At 40.5% G+C, this 21,703-nt stretch overlaps 1 protein-coding gene across 4 annotated transcripts in view; it reads right to left on the bottom strand.

Annotated features, from left to right (window-relative positions):
• NPSR1 (neuropeptide S receptor 1) overlaps window positions 1-21,703 on the bottom strand; it is a 158,545-nt gene that overhangs the window by 68,257 nt on the left and 68,585 nt on the right. The gene's annotated exons all lie outside the window — the stretch shown is intronic.

The following is a 21,703-nucleotide window of genomic DNA, read 5'->3' as shown; positions in this document are numbered from 1 at the left end:
GGCTTTGCTAGACAGACCCAAGCGAGAGAAGGGCACTCAGGTAGCAAGAGCAGCACCTGTGAAGGTGTCGAACTATGAAGCATATACTGTCATTCACCATTTAATAAGTTTATGTCATTTAATTTACTAGGCTTTCCCCCTGGACTATGAGAGACTCCTGGATAAGACTCATAACTTAGGCTTCTCTATCCCCGACTCTTTCAAATACCTAGTAAAATTCTGGATACTAAAATTAGATAGACACAAGAGTAAGGGCAAACACAGTAAGAGTCTTCTTAAAAGATTTAATTGAAGACCTGAATTTTAAATATTCAACGGATCTCCATTTTTAGAATGTGAACTTCCCATCAGATTTGAAATATAAAAGAAACCTAAAGTAATAAAATCGAACTTTAATTGGAGTACTTGTTATAATCATGGCCAAACTGTGATGCCTTTTCATACTGTTCATAGGGTTCTCAAGGCAAGAATACTGAAGTGGTTTGCCATTCCCTTCTCCAGGTTTTATATTCCAGGAGAATTATCAATAATCTCAGATATGCAGATGACACCACCCTTATGGCAGAAAGTGAAGAGGAACTAAAAAGCCTCTTGATGAAAGTGAAAGAGGAGAGTGAAAAAGTTGGCTTAAATCTCAACATTCAGAAAACGAAGATCATGGCATCTGGTTCCATCACTTCATGGCAAATAGATGGGGAAACAGTGGAAACAGTGGCTGACTTTATTTTTCTGGGCTCCAAAATCACTGTAGATGGTGATTGCAGCCATGAAATTAAAAGACGCTTACTCCTTGGAAGGAAAGTTATGACCAATCTAGTCAGCATATTCAAAAGCAGAGACATTACTTGTCAACAAAGGTCCGTCTAGTCAAGGCTATGGTTTTTCCAGTAGTCATGTATGGATGTGAGAGTTGGACTGTGAAGAAAGCTGAGCACGGAAGAACTGATGCTTTTGAACTGTGGTGTTGGAGAAGACTCTTGAGAGTCCCTTGGACTGCAAGGAGATCCAACCAGTCCATCCTAAAGGAGATCAGTCCTGGGTGTTCATTGGAAAGACTGATGTTGAAGCTGAAACTCCAATACTTTGGCCACCTGATGCAAAGAGCTGACTCATTTGAAAAGACCCTGATGCTGGGAAAGATTGAGGGCAGGAAGAGAAAGGGATGACAGAGGATAAGATGGTTGGATGACATCGCTGACTCAATGGACATGGGTTTAGGTGGACTCTAGGAGTTGGTGATGGACAGGAGGCCTAGCGTGCTGCGGTTCATGGGGCTGCAAAGAGTCAGACATGACTGAATGAATTGAAGTGAAACTGTGATGAGCAGCTGATATCCTCCTCACTTTCTGCCCTATTCAATCCACACCCTGGGATCCCTGGGGCTTGGCTCTCAGGTTCTTAGGAGGATAGGAATTATTTTGGGCATAACTGGGCCTGGCCTTTGACACAGGCATTATTTGAATCCATCGTTTGCCACTTAATTGCTCTGTGACCTTGGGCAACTTACTTAGACATCTTACAAAACTGAAGTAAGTATACTTACTTTGTCAAGATTAAATGTCAAAGTGTTTGGAACTAGTAGGCTCTCAATAATGTGAGTTTTCCTTCCTTCCTTCTCTTTCCCCTTTCTACCCTCTTCCCCTTTTCCTTGGAATGTTTAGGAAGAAATCTTGGAGAAGACAGTACCTAGGAGGCAGAGAAAGAAGCGATTCTGAGCAGCTGATGGAGACTTTGAATTTGAAGGTAAATGAATGGACCCAGAGGAAATTTAAGATACTTTCTCATGTTTCATGTGATTTACCACCAAAGATAAATACCATTGCCTCTGAGAGGTTTCTTTTAGACTGAAGTTGGAGATTTCTTCAGAAACATCAAGCTGAGAGTGGCTTCAAGGGGGCTCAGTTTTGTTGGGGTTGTACAGATTGCAGAGAGGGAATAGGGTATTATTTATCTGGAAGAAGAGGAGATTCAGGGTCACATGCTTGACTTCAGTGTGTGCCTGTTACACCTTCTCTTAAGGATTGCCACCTGGGAGGAGCATTAGGCCTCAGGCTTGTATAAGGCTAGGCTCAGGGTCTTTTCTCAGCATTACCTTGGAGCTTTCAAATAGCTTACTTAGGAGGAGCGGATTACTCCAGATCCTCAGTCCCCTAGTCAGGGATTCAGGCACTGTGAGGAGATGGATGCACTTGCATCTCTGAGCCTATCATGACTCACCAGGATACTTCCCCATGTCACCCACCTGACTCCCAGGCAGGAGATTCCCAACACTCCACTTAGCTTTCTCCCACCTGCTCCTGCCTCATGTCAGTCCACCAAAACTGAAAGCTTTCAGCTGTAAACAAATGAATCTGACAAACTAATTCTTGGGAGCTAATGGCTAAAGAGGCTAAAGAAAATTTATTTTCCTGAGCTGCAAAATCACTGCAGATGGTGACTGCAGCCATGAAATTAAAAGACGCTTACTCCTTGGAAGAAAAGCTATGACCATCCTAGACAGTATATTAAAAAGCAGAGACATAACTTAGCTGAGGTCTAGTCAAAGCTATGGTTTTCCAGTACTCATGTATGGATGTGAGAGTTGGAGAAAAGTGAGTGCCAAGGAATTGGTGCTTTTGAACTGGGGTGCTGGAGAAGACTCTTGAGAGTCCCTTGGACTGCAAGGAGATCCAACCAGCCCATCCTAAAGGAAATCAGTCCTGAATATTCATTGCAAGGACTGATGCTGAAGCTGAAGATCCAATACTTTGGCCACCTGATACAAAGAACTGACTAATTTGAAAAGACCCTGATTTGGGGAAAGATTAAAGGCAGGAGGAGAAAGGGATGACAGAGGATGAGATGGTTGGATGGCATCAGTGACTCAATGGACATGAGGTTGAGCAAGCTCTGGGAGTTGGTGATGGACAGGGAAGCCTGGTGTGCTGCAGGTCATGGGTCGCAGAGAGTCGGACATGACTGAACAACTGAACTGAACTGAATGGCTGAAGGCATTTAATTCTCTCAACAACATTTTCATTTTAATAGGGGCGTCAAACCATGGCCCAGGAGGGATCTCTAATGGAGGGATTCCAGGCAGTGTGGAATGCAGAGGAACAGAATGGACTGGCAGCTTGCCCAGGGTCACACAACTAGGTGGTCGCCAGAGCTGTGAATAAAACCCGACTATGCCGACTTCCCGTCTCATACTGATGAAGTCTGCCTCTGGTTTGGACACTGGGGACTCTCTGCCCCATTCTTGAGCCATGTTGGGGACTGTGGTCCACCCTGAGTGTGCAGAGGCTGTGATGTGAGCCTAAGCCATCCACCCACACTGCCAGACCTCACAGGAAGAATAGTAGCGTTAAGGAGGCTTGATCAATAGATATTATGCAAATGCATAGAGCAATAACATTCCCTTCCATTACCAAGCTAACAGTCCCCGTCAAGAGCCTGCCTGCATTCTGACAGTTTTATTTTTCCTGGTTTGTCAGCCTGAAATCAGGGTCTGACTGATGCCCATGTGAAGCATAAAACGTATATGACTGGCAGAGGCCCAGCTCCTTTTCCTCTGAATTAGAGGCCCTTTCTCTATGAGCTGGCAAGAGCTCTGTGTACATCAATTATATTTTCTGACTGAGAGCCTTGCTGAGCAGAACCAGGCAGTAAGCGTTCCTGGAGCCACGATGAGCCTCATTTGTGATGCAGTTCCCATCGAAAGCAAACTGCGAGGCAGGGGTACCCAGATCCCTACCCTCTATCCCCTCTTCATCTCCTCCCAGCTGTCACCTAGCTAAGGAATTCTGGAATCTGAGCATTCATTACACTTCTGATTGTAGTTGTACAAGAAAGATAACATTCTTCATCTTCTAAAACTGAAATTAATTTCATCTCTGAACTCTTACTCTACTGGATGTCAAAATTTAATTGCAGTCAATTAAGTGTTTACCCTTCTCTTGTCTCTGTAGTCCTTTTAAAGTTCTAGAAAGCTTATTCAGTATCAAGTCGTGTGTGTGTGTTGTGTCTGGTCCTTGGCATCATTCCTTATCCTCGCTGACATCTACTGAAATGATGTCCCCAACCCCATCTTGCATTTCGTTGTCAGTAGATTAAAGTGGTCCGCCCCTGTTTTCCAACTGCAGGACCTCTTTAAGACACGGACTCTCTCTGCTCTGGGTTCCTTAGAAAGCGTTCTCTGACCCACGACAGAATTCAGGTGCAGAGACCATATGAAGTTGTTTCAAGCTCTCTGCCTGGGTACGCACATACCCATTTCTCCTCACTGTCAGTGCTACATGGGAGGCGGAACCCAGTGCCTCACTCATTCCCTGGACTGTCTCTTGAGAAAGTGGGTAGAGTGAGTTACATGTCTTCTTGCTCTCGAATTTCTCCAACTTGCTATCTCCCCTTCCATATCCTCCTCAACATTTGTCCTTTAGTGGCTCAGGGCTCAGGGTCTGCTTCCCAGCAAGGCCCTGATGTTGAAGTGCTTGTCTCCCACACATGCTCTTCTCATCCTTTCCCATTGTTAGATCCACAGAACCAGGCATTTCATTTTTCCTCCCAAATCATTTGAAACTCAAAGTCGAGAAGTAGACTATTTTCTTTTCCTATTCCTTTTATAAACCTTCATTGTAGCAGAAAAAACTTCTAAGTGGAGGATTATTAGTGCTAGAAATTCTGAAGAGGAGGTGGAAAGAACACAATGATTAAGAAGCAAAAACATTATACAGTTACATTAGATACAATTTTCAATAACTTCTAATAACTCCTAAAACTGAAATTAATTTCATCTCTGAACTCTTACTCTACTGGATGTCAAAACTCAGTCTTTCTTGACCAAGCTCCAGAGAAAATGACTGGTGCTTTCATTTTCTCAATGTTCCCAGTGTTCACACCTTCCTAAAAGTGCCCAGGACAATTCCCAAGGGTATTCTCCATCCACAGAAGAGAAGGAATTCATTTAAGTCAATGGATGCTGTGGGGAGGTGATTTTCAAGTGATCTGAGGACCCCTAAGTGTTCCTGAGACCCTCAATCTATCAGATCAAAATTATTTTCATAATAATACTAAGACTTTGCCTTTTTTCCTTTCATCTCTCATGAGTGTACTATGACCTTTGAAAAGCTCCACTGTGCAAACATGAACATCTGTGTACACACAGAAACCAAGTGTTCAGAGATTTCATATAGTGAAAACATCAGAAAAACAATATTATGTAGCATCTAAAAATATATTAAAAGAAATAAAGCAGGGGATTATAAATTTGATAATATTTAAAAAGTGACTCTCTAATTGACCAGGTATATTAAAAGAAGAGCAAAATAAAACTTTTAGAAATGACAAAAAGTTATGTAAGAATTAAAATTAGTATCTTAATATGCATGATAAGTAGAAGATTGGAAACAGATGAAAAGAGAATCAGTAAGCTTAAAGAGAGATCTGAAGAAATCACATTGAAGGCAATAGATAGAGACAAAGAAGGAAATAAAATTTAAGAGATATAGTGAATAGAATGAGAATGTCTAATAAAAATCTCATTGGAGTACCAGGAGATGATAAAGAAAATGGAAGAGAGGCATTATTCAAAAAGATAGTGCCTAGGAGCTTTATATACTTAATGAAGGATGTCAGTCTCAGGTACAGCAAACCTGAGAAAGTCCCAGTTTTAAATATCTTATACTATTTTCAGACACTGTCACAGCTTTTGGAAGAGGAAATGGTTTCACAGAGATAATGACTATTGTTTTCAATGAGAAACTAAATAGAATGTTTATCATAAACACAACACCTGCGGATCATGGTACACCTAGAGTTTCAAACACAAAGAGCTCATAGGGATAATTTATCTGAGTCCAAGGCCAACACTAGGGAGAAGGCCTGGCAATTTAACTCACTTTGATGCCAGATGAAAGATCAGAGCTTCTTCCCATATCCTCTGATTTCCCTGTTCCTCTTACCCTGAGGTGTGCCTCCCACCCCTTGGGAGCAGCTGGTTAAACTGGACACAGGACTAGACATATGAGTACTTGCTCTCAGGAAGGCAGAAGAAGGAAGCATCTAAAACATAAAAACCACATGCTATTAAAATAAAAAATGATATAGACAAATGCTGACTAAAAGAAAGATGCTATAGCTAAAGCAATATAAGGTCAAATCCTTATAAACATTACTAGAGACAATAAGAGTCACTGAACAGTGGTTGAAAAAGTTCAGTTCACCAGTAAGATGTATCCATTCTAAACCTGTCAGAATAAATCAGGTAAAAACTTAATAAACTACAGGGAGAGACAGACAAATTCCCCACCATAACTGCAGATTTTAGCAACTTATTTTAATTATTTATACATCAAGTAGATTTTAAACATCACCAAGGATAGAGGAAATTTGAATCACACAGGAAACAACCTTGACCTGATGTAAATAATTAATAATACTTCTCAAATCTGGAGAACACTGTTTTTAAGGGCACATGGCACATTATAAAAATGTTGGGCATTACACCATATGTCAGGTTTCATTCAATTTCAAAAAGTCTAAAAGCAGATATTAAGCTAGGAAATAATCACAAAGACGAGTCCAGTACTTTTGAAAATTAAAGTTATAAATAACAATTTGTTAAAATTGTTGAGAAAGAAATAATAATAGAAATTAAAGATTAATTAATCATAATGAGATAGAAATGAAAATAATATCTATCAGAACTTGTGAGATGAGATTAAAGCACTTTTGACAAATACTTATAGTGCCTAAATGCCTATAACAGAAAAGAAAAAAACATGAAGACAAAAGATCTAAGAATCTAACTTAAGAACTTAAAAAAGCTAGAGGTGACGTTGTTGAAAATGACCGAGTGGGGAGCTCCAGTGCTCCATCATTCTAGCAGCTAATGCACTAGTGAAAACTGTCGGGATCAACTTGCAGAGAACTCTGGGATACAGTCAGCAATTTACAACAACCAGGAGAAAGCCTAGTGAAGAAACTTAGCGCACTATGGTAAGAGAGTGCTATGAAATTTTAAATTGCTCGCTTGCCATCCTCCACCCCCAGGTCAACAGGGGGCACAAAGATACTGCACATCTGGTGCAGGTTGCTAGTGCCACAGGGAATAACACAAACCTTTCTCTCAAAGTGCTGTGATTGTGTGTTTTCAGCTGTCTGTCTACTTCTAGGGGACTCCTTTCCTTGGAAGAGAAGAATCTAGGAACCACATGTTCTAGATTCTCCTTCCCCATGTGGTTCCAAGTTAGAGTTTTTCAATGAGAAATTTTAAAGGAAAAGTGAAGAGAGGCCATTACTGCTAGCAGCCATAGAAGGCAGATTTATGAGCAACCGCAAGGCATATAGCTTCTCAGAATTCTGAAAGAGCCTGCTTTGCTGCTGCAGTTGAGGCAACTGAGAGCTTTGCCACAGATCTTGAGAAAAGCTGCAGTTCCCCAAAGAACATTTAAGACCCACAAACTTTGGGGATGTTTCTTTGATCTTCTGGCTTCCGCCTTCTTGATCCTCCCTTTTCAAACTCTGCTCACACTTAGGAAAGCACCAGTTTATCTCCTCAGTCCCCTGTTGTTGTTTAGTCACTCAGTTGTGTCTGACTCTTTTGTGACCCTATGGATTATAGTCCACAGAGATCCTCTGTCCATGGGATTTTCCAGGCAAGAATACTGGACTGGGTTGCCATTTCCTCCTCCAGGGCATCTTCCCAACTCAAGGATCAAACCAGCGTCTCCTGCATCTCCTGTTTGGCAGGCAGATTCTTTACTGCTAAGCCACTGGGAAAGCCCCTTCAGTCCCTTGATTCATATAATAATTAGAGTAACTCTGATTTCCAGACCAAATCCTGACTGATACAGATGGGAAAGAATCCAAATGGAATAGATTTGGGAAGTGAAGATCAAGATTTAGTTTTGGACATGAATTGTTTGAGATATCTTTTTGCAGTGATGTATAGTAGAGTTGCATATTCTTATTTAGAGGTCAGGAGCAAGGTCTAGCGTGAAGATATAAATGGGAGAGTTGTTGGCACATGGATAATATATACAGGTATGCCTCTGTGTGAAGTCATTAGGGAAGCTGGTGTGGACAGAGAAGAGTAAAGTTCTGTGGACCAACCTCTGGGACACCCAACACTAAAAGATCAGGTCAAAGATGAGCAACGAGGAAAGGAGACAAGGAAAGATAGACCAAGGGGTGAGTGATAAACCAGGAGAGTATGGTGTTTTAGAAGGCAAGTTTGGAAACTGTTTTTTGGGAGGAGGGAGCGAATAACTATGTCAAATTCTGCTGACAGGTCAATCGAGATGATTGAGAGATGAACATCAGTTATGCTTACCAAAAGTATGGAAACTGAAGAAAAGTATAAAGTTGGGAGAGAAGGAGGATCATACTTTCTATCATCACCAAAATCAACAGTTATTTATGTTCATTTTTCTATGTAAGTCTTTAATTTTTATATAGCTGGAATTTATGTAGCTATATAATTTTCTATCTTGCTTTTCATTTACTTGGAAGATTTTTCATTGTTATTACAAATTTATTGCTAAAATTATTTTAATGGTACATTATATTCTTTGAGGAAATGTAACATATGTTAACTGTTTTTTCAGTGTTGGACATTTAATTTGTTTACAATTTTCTATTTTATAAATAGCTCTGCAAAATTTCTTTGCAAAAAGCTTTATCAGCAGTTTTATATGACTTCCTCAGGGTAGATTATGAAAATCTTAGCCACTATTTCAAATAAATGAATATTTTTAGAGCTCTGTTTTGGGCTTTTGGAAATTAACTCATTAAGCATTACTTTTCACAGGACCCATGCCCTTTTCCCTGGATCTGAAGTTGAGAGCTTTCCCTTTTCCTGCTATTCAGTTCAGTTCAGTTCAGTCACACAGTCATGTCTGACTCTGCGACCCCATGGATTGCAGCAGGCCAGGCTTCCCTGTCCATCACCAGCTCCCAGAGCTTGCACAAACTTATGTCCATTGAGTCGGTGATGCCATCCAACCATCTCATCCTCTGTCGTCCCCTTCTCCTCCAGCCGTCAATCTTTCCCGGCATCAAGGTCTTTTCCAGTGAGTCAGTTCTTCGCATGAGGTGGCCAAAGTAGTGGATCTTCAGCTTCAGCATCAGTCCTTCCAAAGAATATTCAGGACCGATCTCCTTTAGAATGGACTGGTTGGATGTCCTTGCAGTCCAAGGGACTCTCAAGAGTCTTCCCCAACACCACAGTTCAAAAGCATCAATTCTTCTGCGCTCAGCTTTCTTCACAGTCCAACTTCACATCCATACATGACTATGGGAAAAACCAGAGCCTCGACTAGACAGACCTTTGTTGGCAAAGTAATGTCTCTGCTTTTTAATATGCTGTTTAGGTTGGTCATAGCTTTTCTTCCAAGGAGCAAATATCTTATAAATTTATGGCTGCAGATTTTGGAGCCCAAGAAAATAAAGTCTGTCACTGTTTCCATTGTTTCCCTCTCTATTTGCCATGAAGTGATGCCATGATCTTAGTTTTCTGGATACTGAGTTTTAAGCCAACTTTTTTTTTTTTTTTTTTTTTTTTTTTTTTACCATTTCCTGCTATTAAATTCTAATAGTTGCTCAGTTTATTTTTCAAAAGAAAGAAAGGTTGGCATGGATTTTATAGGGATCATAGGAATGGGATCCAAATATACATTCATTTACTTACTGAAACAGTGAAAAAGAGGAAAGGGACAGGGTCGTGGGCTAAGAAACAAGAGGAATGACCTGCCATGAATGGCACAACAAGTTGGGGTTGATTTTAGCTTTCATCTCCAGAGTAGTCCTTTTTCTGAAACCTCCAGGGCCTCCCCATGAAGCACAGCCATCTCTGCCTCCAGACATGGCTATGAGTGGAGACTTGGGAAGGAACCTATGGATTATTCCTGTGAATCACCGAACCATGGTGAGGCTCATTCGCTGAGGTTTTACTGTTGATTTTGAGGTCATCTGTTGGTTTTGCTTACCCTACATATATTAATATTTCTTCTCATGATAATATTATCTCAATTATCTTTTCCTGAACCAGTTTTAATCCACATGATTTAGGTGGTGTTGACTCCCTACCCCCCAGCCTGTTAGGGACTCATGACCCCACGAGAGTTGTCTACCCCATGGTCACAGTGATTGTTTCATAGTGTTGGGAAGCCCAGTGTTGAGGATAATGCAAGCCTAAAGCTTCAAGCCTTTGACTGTGTGGATCACAATAAACTGTGGAAAATTCTGAAAGAGATGGGAATACCAGACCTCCTGACCTGCCTCTTGAGAAACCTATATGCACATCAGGAAGCAACATGGACATGGAACAACAGACTAGTTCCAAATAGGAAAAGGAGTACGTCAAGGCTGTATATTGTCACCCTGCTTATTTAACTTATATGCAGAGTACATCATGAGAAACACTGGGCTGGAAGAAGCACAAGCTGGAATCAAGATTGCCAGGAGAAATATCAATAACCTCAGATATGCAGATAACACCATCCTTATGGAAGAAAGGGAAGAGGAACTAAAAGGCCTCTTGAAGAAAGTGAAAGAGGAGAGTGAAAAAGTTGGCTTAAATCTCAACATTCAGAGAACGAAGATCATGGCATCAGGTCTCATCACTTCATGGGAAATAGATGGGGAAACACTGGAAATAGTGTCAGACTTTGTTTTTTTGGGCTCCAAAATCACTGCAGATGGTGACTGCAGCCATGAAATTAAAAGATGCTTACTCCTTGGAAGAAAAGTTATGACCAACCTAGATAGTATTTTCAAAAGCAGAGATATTACTTTGCCAACAAAGGTCCATCTAGTCAAGGCTAATGTTTTTTCAGTAGTCATATATGGATGTGAGAGTTGGACTGTGAAGAAAGCTGAGCGCCGAAGAATTGATGCTTTTGAACTGTGGTGTTGGAGAAGACTCTTGAGAGTCCCTTGGACTGCAAGGAGATCCAACCAGTCCATTCTGAAGGAGATCAGTCCTGGAGTTTCTTTGGAAGGACTGATGCTAAAGCTGAAACTCCAGTACTTTGGCCACCTCATGCGAAGGGTTGACTCATTGGAGAAGACTTTGATGCTGGGCGGGATTGGGGGCAGGAGGAGAAGGGGACGACAGAAGATGAGATGGCTGGATGGCATCACTGACTCGATGGACGTGAGTCTGAGTGAACTCTGGGAGTTGGTGATGGACAGGGAGCCCTGGCGTGCTGCAATTCATGGGGTCACAAAGAGTCAGACACAACTGAGCAACTGAACTGAATGCTTCTGGGGTTCCTTGTGGAGAGATCTTGCCTGGAAGAAACATCTTCTCAGAGAAAAATGCAGAGAAGCACCTTCTCAGAGAAAAATGTAACCATTAAATGAGAGAACAGCAAGTGAAAAACAGATAAGGCCAAAAGGAGATGACAGATAAGACATTTGCAGGTGGACATGAGTTTTCAAGACTGAAATCTAAGAACTTCATAGCCATATAGACCAGTTTGCTGAGAAACATTGTCCTCTGGTGAACTATTCCATCTCAGTCTTAAAAAAAGGAAATGATAAATCTAATCGCAGGTAGGAGCAAAATTTTCATACTGAGATGTTGCTATTTCAATATCTAGATTCCCCTTGAGAACAGGCACCTATAGTCAGGTTTTCTTGTAACTTTTGAAAGAATGTAATTTCCCTGAAACTACCAAAGAATTATTTTTCAAATTATATAAGCTTTCGTTGCTAATTGCCACCCCAAGTTTGTGGATTTGTAGGACATGTTAGGTTTTGAAGAGACTACATGTTGCAATGTGTTAAAAGTTTGAAATGTGTTCAAGAAGTTCTCTATATTTTCTGTCTTAACAAGTGCCACCCAACCCTCCAAGCTGTCCATGTCTAACCACAAGTTTAGACATTTCCTCTTCTTCCATTTTCATCTGTTAGCCATCATGGAGGTCTATCTCCTAAATGTTTTTTTAGTATTTCCATGTCAGTTGCCACTGTGTAGTTCAGAGCAGCATTCTCAGTTCTCATCTTACATCAGAACCACCTGGGGAACTTAAAAGTATAGTAATGCCCAGAAACCACCCGCAGATATTCTCAACATATTTTCAGCATCTACTATTTAAAGCCTCAATGTTACATTTGTTGTGCATGTGTTCCTGTACAAATACCCACTAACACTCTTGAGTTAACCACCATTTTATCATCTATTTATTTTATCTTTACCAAGATGAGCAGTTTTTGAATGGGGCAATCATTAAAACAGGAATCTGTAGTTTCCAAAGCTCTCCAGCTGACCCTGTGATTTGACTAGAGTTGAGGACCCCTGGGTTTGGGATCCTTATCATCTTTTTAGGACTATGAAAATAGTATCTTAAGCTGTCACCTTGACTCTTCCAGTCTGGTTTCTTATCGATCTGTCCTCCGCCAATCTGTCTGTCCATTTCCATAGGGATCATTCAGTGAAATTGGTGTCAGGAGAACCAATCTGATTTCATCACTCCTATGATTGTGAGCCTTCTGTCTCTAACCCCCAGGCATGGCTTGAAACTCAACCTCATGGTTGGCTTCCCATCTCCCATCTCCTCAGTATCATCTCCTGTGACTTTGCCCTCCCAGTTTGCTCTATAGCAGTACCAAACTACTGCTATTTGATACTCCAAAGGAGAAATATCTCAACTCAGTTGTGAAACTCCATTTTCTTGAATGTCAGATGAATTCGTTCTATAACTGAAAAGTGTGTGACTTCCATGACTCTATAAATGCAGGACTAAGGTAATTTAAATAGCAGTTATATAGTATATTTTGTCATGAAAATAATCTCCACACAATATTGTATTACATCTCTACAGTAACACTAACCAAGAATGATGAATGATGTTAATTATTCCCATAGAAACCACATTTTTACAGAGGTGTGTGATTAAGGAGCCCTCTCCTCACAAAGGCCTATTATCCACAGTCTTCAAATAAAAAATATATATTTTAAAATTTCCAACCAACTTCTATTTTTCAGCATATACTCTTTAAAGCCTTAAGAATACTTTTGCTGTGCGTGGGTTCCTGTATAGTCAAACACCTTCTAACACTGTTAAGTTAACCGCAATTTTATCTTCCATTTATTTTATCTCTAGCCGGATGAGCAGTTTTTAAATTGGGTGATCATTAAAAGTATTATGAATCATCCTACCTCTTTCTAAATGTTGTACTTATTATCATTCATACTTTAACAAATACATGAGTTAATATTTCTCTTCTTTGTCATTTATCCAAGAACTGTTAATCCCTCACTCTTTATTGTCACCTTTATTAGCAGTTAGTACAAAAAAAGTAGTTTGTAGCTACTTCTCACAAAACAACAGCCTCATATTATAAGCGTGCATGTGTATGTACTGACAGACAAAAAAATGTCTAACAGAGATGTGACTGCTGGGCTTGTAGCTAACCTCAGGCCACCGGTTTAGTGATGTTTCTGTACACTACCCTTACAGGAGGGTGAGCCCAGTCCAGCCTCAGTGAAATTAAAGTCCATAAAATGCCATAGATCTCTGGCATGGATACCAGAATAGCCCAGAAGTGACCCTAAGATTCTGTTACAGATAAACTGAATAGAGTCACCTGGGGACTCTCACTGAGCTGCCTGGATGTGATGCGCCACTGTGACGACAGTGGGTTTCCTCCAGTCAAGAGGCGGGGCTACACCTGGCAACTGGCTTTCCTAAGCAACAGACCTCTACATCGTACTGGCCTGTACTCAAGTGGTCCTTTTCCTGCCACTGACCATGCCCTTCCTCGAACTGATAACCTTGCCTATCTCTTGATAAATAAATTCAGTTCAGTTCAGTCGCTCAGTCGTGTCCGACTTTGCGACCCCATGAACCGCAGCACGCCAGGCTTCCCTGTCCATCACCAACTCCTGGAGTTCACTCAGACTCACGTCCATCAAGTCAGCGATGCCATCCAGCCATCTCATCTTCTGTCGTCCCCTTCTCCTCCTGCCTCCAATCTTTCCCAGCATCAAGGTCTTTTCAAAAGCTCTTTACATCAGGTGGCCGAAGTATTGGAGTTTCAGCTTCAACATCAGTCCTTCCAATGAACACCCAGGACTGATCTCCTTTACGATGGACTGGTTGGATCTCCTTGCAGTCCAAGGGACTCTCAAGAGTCTTCTCCAACACCACAGTTCAAAAGCATCAATTCTTCGGCGCTCAGCTTTCTTTATAGTCCCACTCTCACATCCATACATGACCACTGAAAAATCCATAGCCTTGACTAAACGGACCTTTGTTGGCAAAGTAATGTCTCTGATTTTTAACATGCTGTCTAGTTTGGTCATAACTTTCCTTCCAAGGAATAAGTGTCTTTTAATTTCATGGCTGCAATCACCATCTGCAGTGATTTTGGAGCCCAGAAAAATAAAGTCAGCCACTGATAAATAAGAAAGGTGAGCAACTGGGAAAGCTGGGTCCCTCCCCTGGAATGTACCCTGTGGCCTGTCCCAGCACTCCCTAGGGTAAGACATTAGAGAAATGTGCTCTTTTTCCTAACCCTTGCTATGCAAGTTGCATTAAAAACACCAGTGAGATGAACTCCTTCCTGAGCCCAATAACATGATAGGCTTTCAGTGTCAACTGTGAATTCTGGAAACTGAGAATCCAAAGTGTTACCTGTTTTTATTATGACACTACGGTGCCCCCATGTTATCCTATACCCATTCCTTGCCCATTCTATTCCCTCTACAATCCCTGCCTCCGTTGGCCACCTGGAAAACTTCTGCTGGGACTTCAAGATCTGTCTGTGCGGAACTTACTCTTATCCCCTGGCCTACATACAAAGCAGAGAGAAACATCACCCGCTCCTCTGTGTAATCAAAATAGCCACAAACCTAGGCAGTTTCAGTACCGGGGCATTGGACTGACCCACCCTGGGAGCCAGAGATTTACAAGTATTTATTTTCTATGTACAGTTACTTTTTAAAATTACATAAGTAATATGCAATGATAAAAATGTGAAAGTGTCAAAAAGGAAAATATGACCCACACACAAGCGCTTTCTAACATTTTGTTGGTACTTTTTCAGAATTTAATAGAAATGGCCTGATGTAGTACCAGTTTCTTGAAACCTACTTTAAAATAGGCAGACATGGTAGACAGGAATCAAGACCATCCCCAAGAAAAAGAAATGCAAAAAAGCAAAACGGCTGTCTGAGGAGGCCTTACGAATAGCTGTGAAAAGAAGGGAAGCAAAAAGCAAAGGAGAAAAGGAAAGATATACCCATTTGAATGCAGAGTTCCAAAGAATAGCAAGGAGAGATAAGAAAGCCTTCCTAAGCAATCGATGCAAAGAGATAGAGGAAAACAATAGAATGGGAAAGACTAGAGATCTCTTCAAGAAAGTTAGAGATACCAAGGGAACATTTCATGCAAAGATGGGCTCGATAAGGACAGAAACGGTAAGGACCCAACAGAAGGAGATGATATTAAAAAGAGGTGGCAAGAATACAAAGAAGAACTGTACAAAAAAGATCTTCATGACCCAAATAATCATGATGGTATGATCACTCACCTAGAGCCAGACATCCTGGAATGTGAAGTCAAGTGGCCCTTAGGAAGCATCACTATGAACAAAGTTGGTGGAGGTGATGGAATTCCAGTTGAGCTATTTCAAATCCTAAAAGATGATGCTGTGAAACTACTGCACTCAATATGCCAGCAAATTTGGAAAACTCAGTGGCCAAGGACTGGAAAAGGTCAGTTTTCATTCCAATCCCAAAGAAAGGCAATGCCAAAGAATGCTCAAACTACTGCACAATTGCACTCATCTCACATGCTAGTAAAGTAATGCTCAAAATTCTCCAAGCCAGGCTTCAGCAATATGTGAACCGTGAACTTCCAGATGTTCAAGCTGGTTTTAGAAAAGGCAGAGGAACCAGAGATCAAATTGCCAACATCTGCTGGATCATCGAAAAAGCAAGAGAGTTCCTAAAACACATCTATTTCTGCTTTATTGACTATGCCAAAGCCTTTGACTGTGTGGATCACAATAAACTGTGGAAAATTCTGGAAGAGATGGGAATACCAGACCACCTGACCTGCCTCTTGAGAAACCTGTATGCATGTCAGGAAGCAACAGTTAGAACTGGACATGGAACAACAGACTGGTTCCAAATAGGAAAAGGAGTACATCAAGGCTGTATATTGTCACCCTGCTTATATAACTTATATGCAGAGTACATCATGAGAAACTCTGGGCTGGAAGAAGCACAAGCTAGAATCAAGATTGCTGGGAGAGATATCAATAACCTCAGATATGCAGATGACACCACCCTTATGGCAGAAAGTGAAGAAGAACTAAAGAGCCTCTTGATGAAAGTGGAAGAAGAGAGTGAAAAAGTTGGCTTAAAACTCAACATTCAGAAAATGAAGATCATGGCATCTGGTCCCATTAACTTCATGGCAAATAGATGGGGAAACAGTGGCTGACTTTATTTTTCTGGGCTCCAAAATCACTACAGATGGTGACTGTAGCCATGAAATTAAAAGATGCTTACTCCTTGGAAGAAAAGTTATGACCAACCTAGATAGCATATTCAAAAGCAGAGACATTACTTCGCCAACCAAGGTCTGTCTAGTCAAGGCTATGGTTTTTCCAGGTCGTGTATGGATGTGAGAGTTGGACTATAAAGAAATTGAGTGCAGAAGAATTGATGCTTCTGAACTGTGGTGTTGGAGAAGACTCTTGAGAGTCCCTTGGACTGCAAGGAGATCCAATCAGTCCATCCTAAAGGAGATCAGTCCTGGGTGTTCACTGGAAGGACTGATGTTGAAGCTGAAACTCCAATACTCTGGCCACCTCATGCGAAGAGCTGACTCATTTGAAAAGACCCTGATGCTGGGAAAGATTGAAGGCAGAAGGAGAAGGGGACGACAGAGGATGAAATGGTTGGATGGCATCACCGACTCAATGGACATGGGTTTGGGTCGACTCTGGGAGCTGGTGGACAGGGAAGCCTGGTGTGCTGTGATTCATGGGGTTGCAGGAGTCAGACATGACTGAGTGACTGAACTGAACTGATGGTGAAAGTGAAAGTGAAAGTGAAGTCGCTCAGTCGTGTCCGACTCTTTGCGACCCCATGGACTGTAGCCCCCCAGGCTCCTCCATCCATGGCATTTTCCAGGCAGGAATACTGGAGTGGGTTTCCATTTCCTTCTCCAGGGGATCTTCCCAACCCAGGGATTGAACCCAGGTCTCCCGCGTTGCAGGCAGACGCTTTAGCCTCTGAGCCACCAGGTTTTTTTTACCAACTGAGCTACAAGGGAAGTCGAATTGATGGTAGCTCACTGTTTTTATTTTTTCATTTACTTAATTCATGACATTAAAGATTTAAAATAGGTGTAGTAGTGAACCTCATTTTCTTTTTGTGTCTTTCCTATTCACATATTTATGTTTATTTTTCTATGAAGTACATTTCTCTTTATTAATAATTTGTAGGAAGTCCTTATTTAGTGAGTATATCAACTCTTTATCAGCTATGTAAATACTACTTAAATTGTAAATATTTAAATTGATTTATAATTTTATTTTTTAAAATTTAACTTTATAATTTAAAGTTTTACAAGTTTAAATTCAAAAATTGTATTTTTAAATTTAAAAATTTAAAGTTTTAAATTTCTTAATAATTTCTACCTTGATATCATACTTAAGAAAAATCTTTCTCCATCCCAATTTTTGACACTTTTCCCTAAAAATAATTCCATGTTTATATTGGAATTAAACTTATTTTAATCTTTATCTTAGTATGGTTTCCTCCTTTCTTCCTTTCCTCTTTTCATTCCTCGAGCAGATGTCTTTCAGGCACCCATTCTGTTCAGGCAGTCAATTTCTTGGTGCTAAGGAAGTAGCGATATACAAACATGAGATAGTTCCTATCTGTCTTCATGGAGTTAACATTCTAATAAGAAAAATAGATATAAAGGCAAAATCCAAATAATATAGATTACAATGTCACAGAGGGATAAGTTCTATAAAAAATATTAGGAGGGGTATTGATATTGAATGAAGTGGGGGGTGTGTCATATAAATAAGCCAAAGAGAGTCGCTGTATATTAGCTCTTAGGTTGCTTGTTTCTTCATTGCAGGATGAGATCTATTAGCTCAAAAGCCCACTGGCACCAAACTCAAGCTTTTATTACACTCAATTATTTTAAATATAGCCCAAAGAAACAGATTTTTAACCACTGACAGCCATTGACAGACTGTGCCCAACATCTGTTAGCTTTACAGCCGTAGCTATAGGCATAGGCTATAAAGACCTCAAGCAGATGTCAACTTCACAACTCCCTGACCCAGACTCCCGCCTATGCTGCGGAATGACATCATCTGGACTCATAAACCCCGATCTGATCCCACTCTCCCCTACTTTCCTCCCCTTCTGAGCAGTGATCCCTGTACCATAGCCACTGGACAGTTGATGACCGTGAAGGACTTCCTCATGAGGCACTCTTGTCAAAGGGGTATCTATTAACTAAGGCTTTTGTGTGTTATTGGCACCTTGTGCTCACATCTTTTTCATTGATTAGCCCGCAGATCCCTGAAACCCTCTGTAGAGTGCTATTTTATTAACAGTTAGGGAGACCAAGGAAGATCTCACCATGGAGGGAGCATTAAACAGAGACCAGGGATAGCTCTGGGGGAAGGTTTCAGGTTAGAGGGCAGAGTAAGTCAAGAGGGCCGCAGGCAGCACAGAGTAAGTGCCAATATGCTGGAACACACATCCTATTCTGTTTATTCAGCCAGGTTTCTTTCCTCCTGTGCATTTCAAAAGCATTTTTATTATTTCCAAAAGTCTTAAGTATCTTTGATTTGTTTCTGGTCTTTCATTCTCTTCCTTCACTTTTGAGTCTTAAGCCAATGCAGCGTCATTCCAAGATGAGCAGTTACATATTACTTATTGTTTTCCTTCTGATGAATGTCTTGGAAAATATCAAGAATATGTGTTTCCAGATGTGCTTTAAAATAGTATCTGCTAGTTTTAAAATCAGAAATTCAATTGGAGTCTTCATCTGAATTGCATGAAACTACAATTTTAATTGCAATCTTTACATTGTGGGGTTTCTGACCAGAAATACTGAATGGATTTTAAATTTTAAAAATGTCACTAAGTAAAATTCTATAATTTTCTTCATATAGGTAAGTCACTACATTTATTTTAAAGTGTATTCATATGCATTTTGTGTTATGACTGCTATTGAAAATTTAAATTTTAGGTTTTTATTATATTTTTAATAGGTTATTGCTAGTATATAGAAAAGCTAATTGCTTTTTATATTTGTTGATTTTATAATCAGCCACTTTAATTAAATCGCTTACTAAAACCAATGATTTTTTTGTGTTTCCTTCTAAAATAGTCACATCATTTGCAAATTGATAATTTCACTCATTTTTTCACTTACACCATTTATTCTGTTGTCTTCCTATTGGGTTGCGTTAGCTAAATTAGAGGCTTTCCTTTTAAATTATAGAGTCTTTGTACGTATTCACTGATTTTTCTATCAAAGGTTGGTATATATTTTTTAAGATGTTTAGATTTTGTAAAGTTCAGGGATATACCTTTTCAGTGGGATAAGATATAGTCTGTTTCTTTTATTTATGAGGAGATGGAAATTTTAGGACACACAGAGGCAAACAGAGTTCAGCCAATGGGTTTTGTTCCTCTGTTCCCTCTCAAGTAGGGGTCTCCAGAGACCCCTGCACTGCCACAACTCCTAGGCAGGTGAGACACTTGAATAGTCTGAACCCTGGGGCTGACAAGGCCCATGGGGAGAGGATGATGTGCTCGGAGGGTTTTACTCAGACCTGAGCCTCCAGTGGGGGAAATAGGTAATGGTTCTTGCAAAGGGTAGGGGTTAAGACACCTACCTTACTTGGCGTTTGTTACAATCAATGAACCTACATTGACACACCATTCTCATCCAAAGTCCGTGGTTTACATTAAGGTTCATTCTTGATGTACATTCTGTGGGTTTTGATAATTGTATATAATGATGTCTACCACTGCAGTATCATACAGAGTAGTTTCACTGCCCTAAAACCCCCTACCCTCTGCCTGTTCATCCCTCCCTCTCTCCTAACCCCTGGCAACCACTGATCTTTTTACTCTGTCTAGTTTAATTTTAGAATAGAATAGTTTTAGAATGGTTTTATCTTTTCCAACATGTCATATAGTTGAATTCATGCAATACGTAGCCTTTTCAGGTCATCTTCTTTCACTTGGTAATATACATTTAAGTTTCTTCCATGTCTTTTTATAGCTTGATAGCGCATTTCTTTTAGCACCAAGTGGTATGCCATTGTACAGGTGTTCCACGGTTTGCTTATTCATTCACCTGCTGAGGGACATCTTGCTTGCTTTCAAGTTTTGACAATTATGAATCAAGCTGTTATAAAAATCCATGCGCTATTTGTTGGTATGGACATAAATTTTCAGCTCTCTTGGGTAAATACCGAGGAGTTCAGTTGCTGGACTGTGTGGTAAGAGAATGTTTAGTTTTGTAAGAAACTACTATAGTGTCATCAAAGTGGCTGTATCGTTTTGCATTCCCACCAGTAATGAATGAGAGTTCCTGTTATTCCACATCCTCACTAACATTTGATATTGTCTGTGTTCTGGATTTTGGCCATCCTAATAAGTGTGTAGCAGTATCTCATTGTTGTTTCAATTTACAATTCCATAATGACAAATGGAGAACATGTTTTTTTTTTTTTTTTCCCATCTGTATATCTTCCTGAGTGAAGTGTCTATTCAGGTCTTTTGTCCATTTTTTAAATCAGGTTGTTTGTTTTATTACTGTTAAGTTTTAAGAGTTCTTTGTATTTTGGTTAGCAGTCTTTTATAAGATCTTGTGGCCTGTCTGTAGCTTGTCTTCCCATTCCCTTGACTGACTTCCTTTTTATTAACATGCTGGTGCCAACAATTAGCTAGCATAGTACACTGAACAATCTCTTCACTGGGTTTTGCCTACATTCTGGGGATAACTGTTCTCTCGACTGCATAAACAGTTCTGTATGAGGGTTCTGATTACGAGTACAGGTTTGGGGATGTGTTATTGGGCTTCCCAGGTGGCCACTAGTAGTAAAGAACCTGGCTGCCAATGCAGGAAACATAAGAGACACGCGTTTGATCCCTGGGTGGGGAGAAGGGCATGGCAACCCACTCCAGTATTCTTGCCTGGAGAATCCCATGGAGGGCTACAGTCCATAGGTTCATAAAGAGTTGAATACAACTGAAGCAACTTAGCATTAACACAGGCATCCTGAGTTTAACTTGGTTCTACAGTCATGTCTGACTCAGTCCATGGGGTCGCAAAGAGTCAGATACAACTGAACAACTGAACAACAGTTCATGCATGAGGTGTGTTACCTCAATAAATTACTTAATGCCTCTGTTCTCAGTACCCTCCGTAGCAAATGGAGATCAAACCAACACTCATCCTAGGGTGGCTGTCAGGATGTGTTTTGCTGTGCTCAGTTGTGTCTGACTCTGTGTGACCCCATGAACTGTAATCCACCAGGCTCCTCTGTCCATGGGATTTTTCCAGGCTATCAGGATAGAATGAGCCAATTCCAGTTGGGAATTTGGCACAGTTGATGGGACATAGAAAATTCTCCAAAAGTGTTATTATGGGTGTTATGTATTGTGATGTCTTTTTTTTTTTTCTGCCTTTAGTGTCTTAATTACTAAGTTTTACTC

The sequence above is a fragment of the Capra hircus genome, chromosome 4 (assembly GCF_001704415.2).
Source record: "Capra hircus breed San Clemente chromosome 4, ASM170441v1, whole genome shotgun sequence".
NCBI classification, from domain to species: Eukaryota; Metazoa; Chordata; class Mammalia; order Artiodactyla; family Bovidae; genus Capra; species Capra hircus.
Note: the sequence above shows the minus strand (reverse complement) of the source record. Positions and strands in the feature narration are given on the sequence as shown.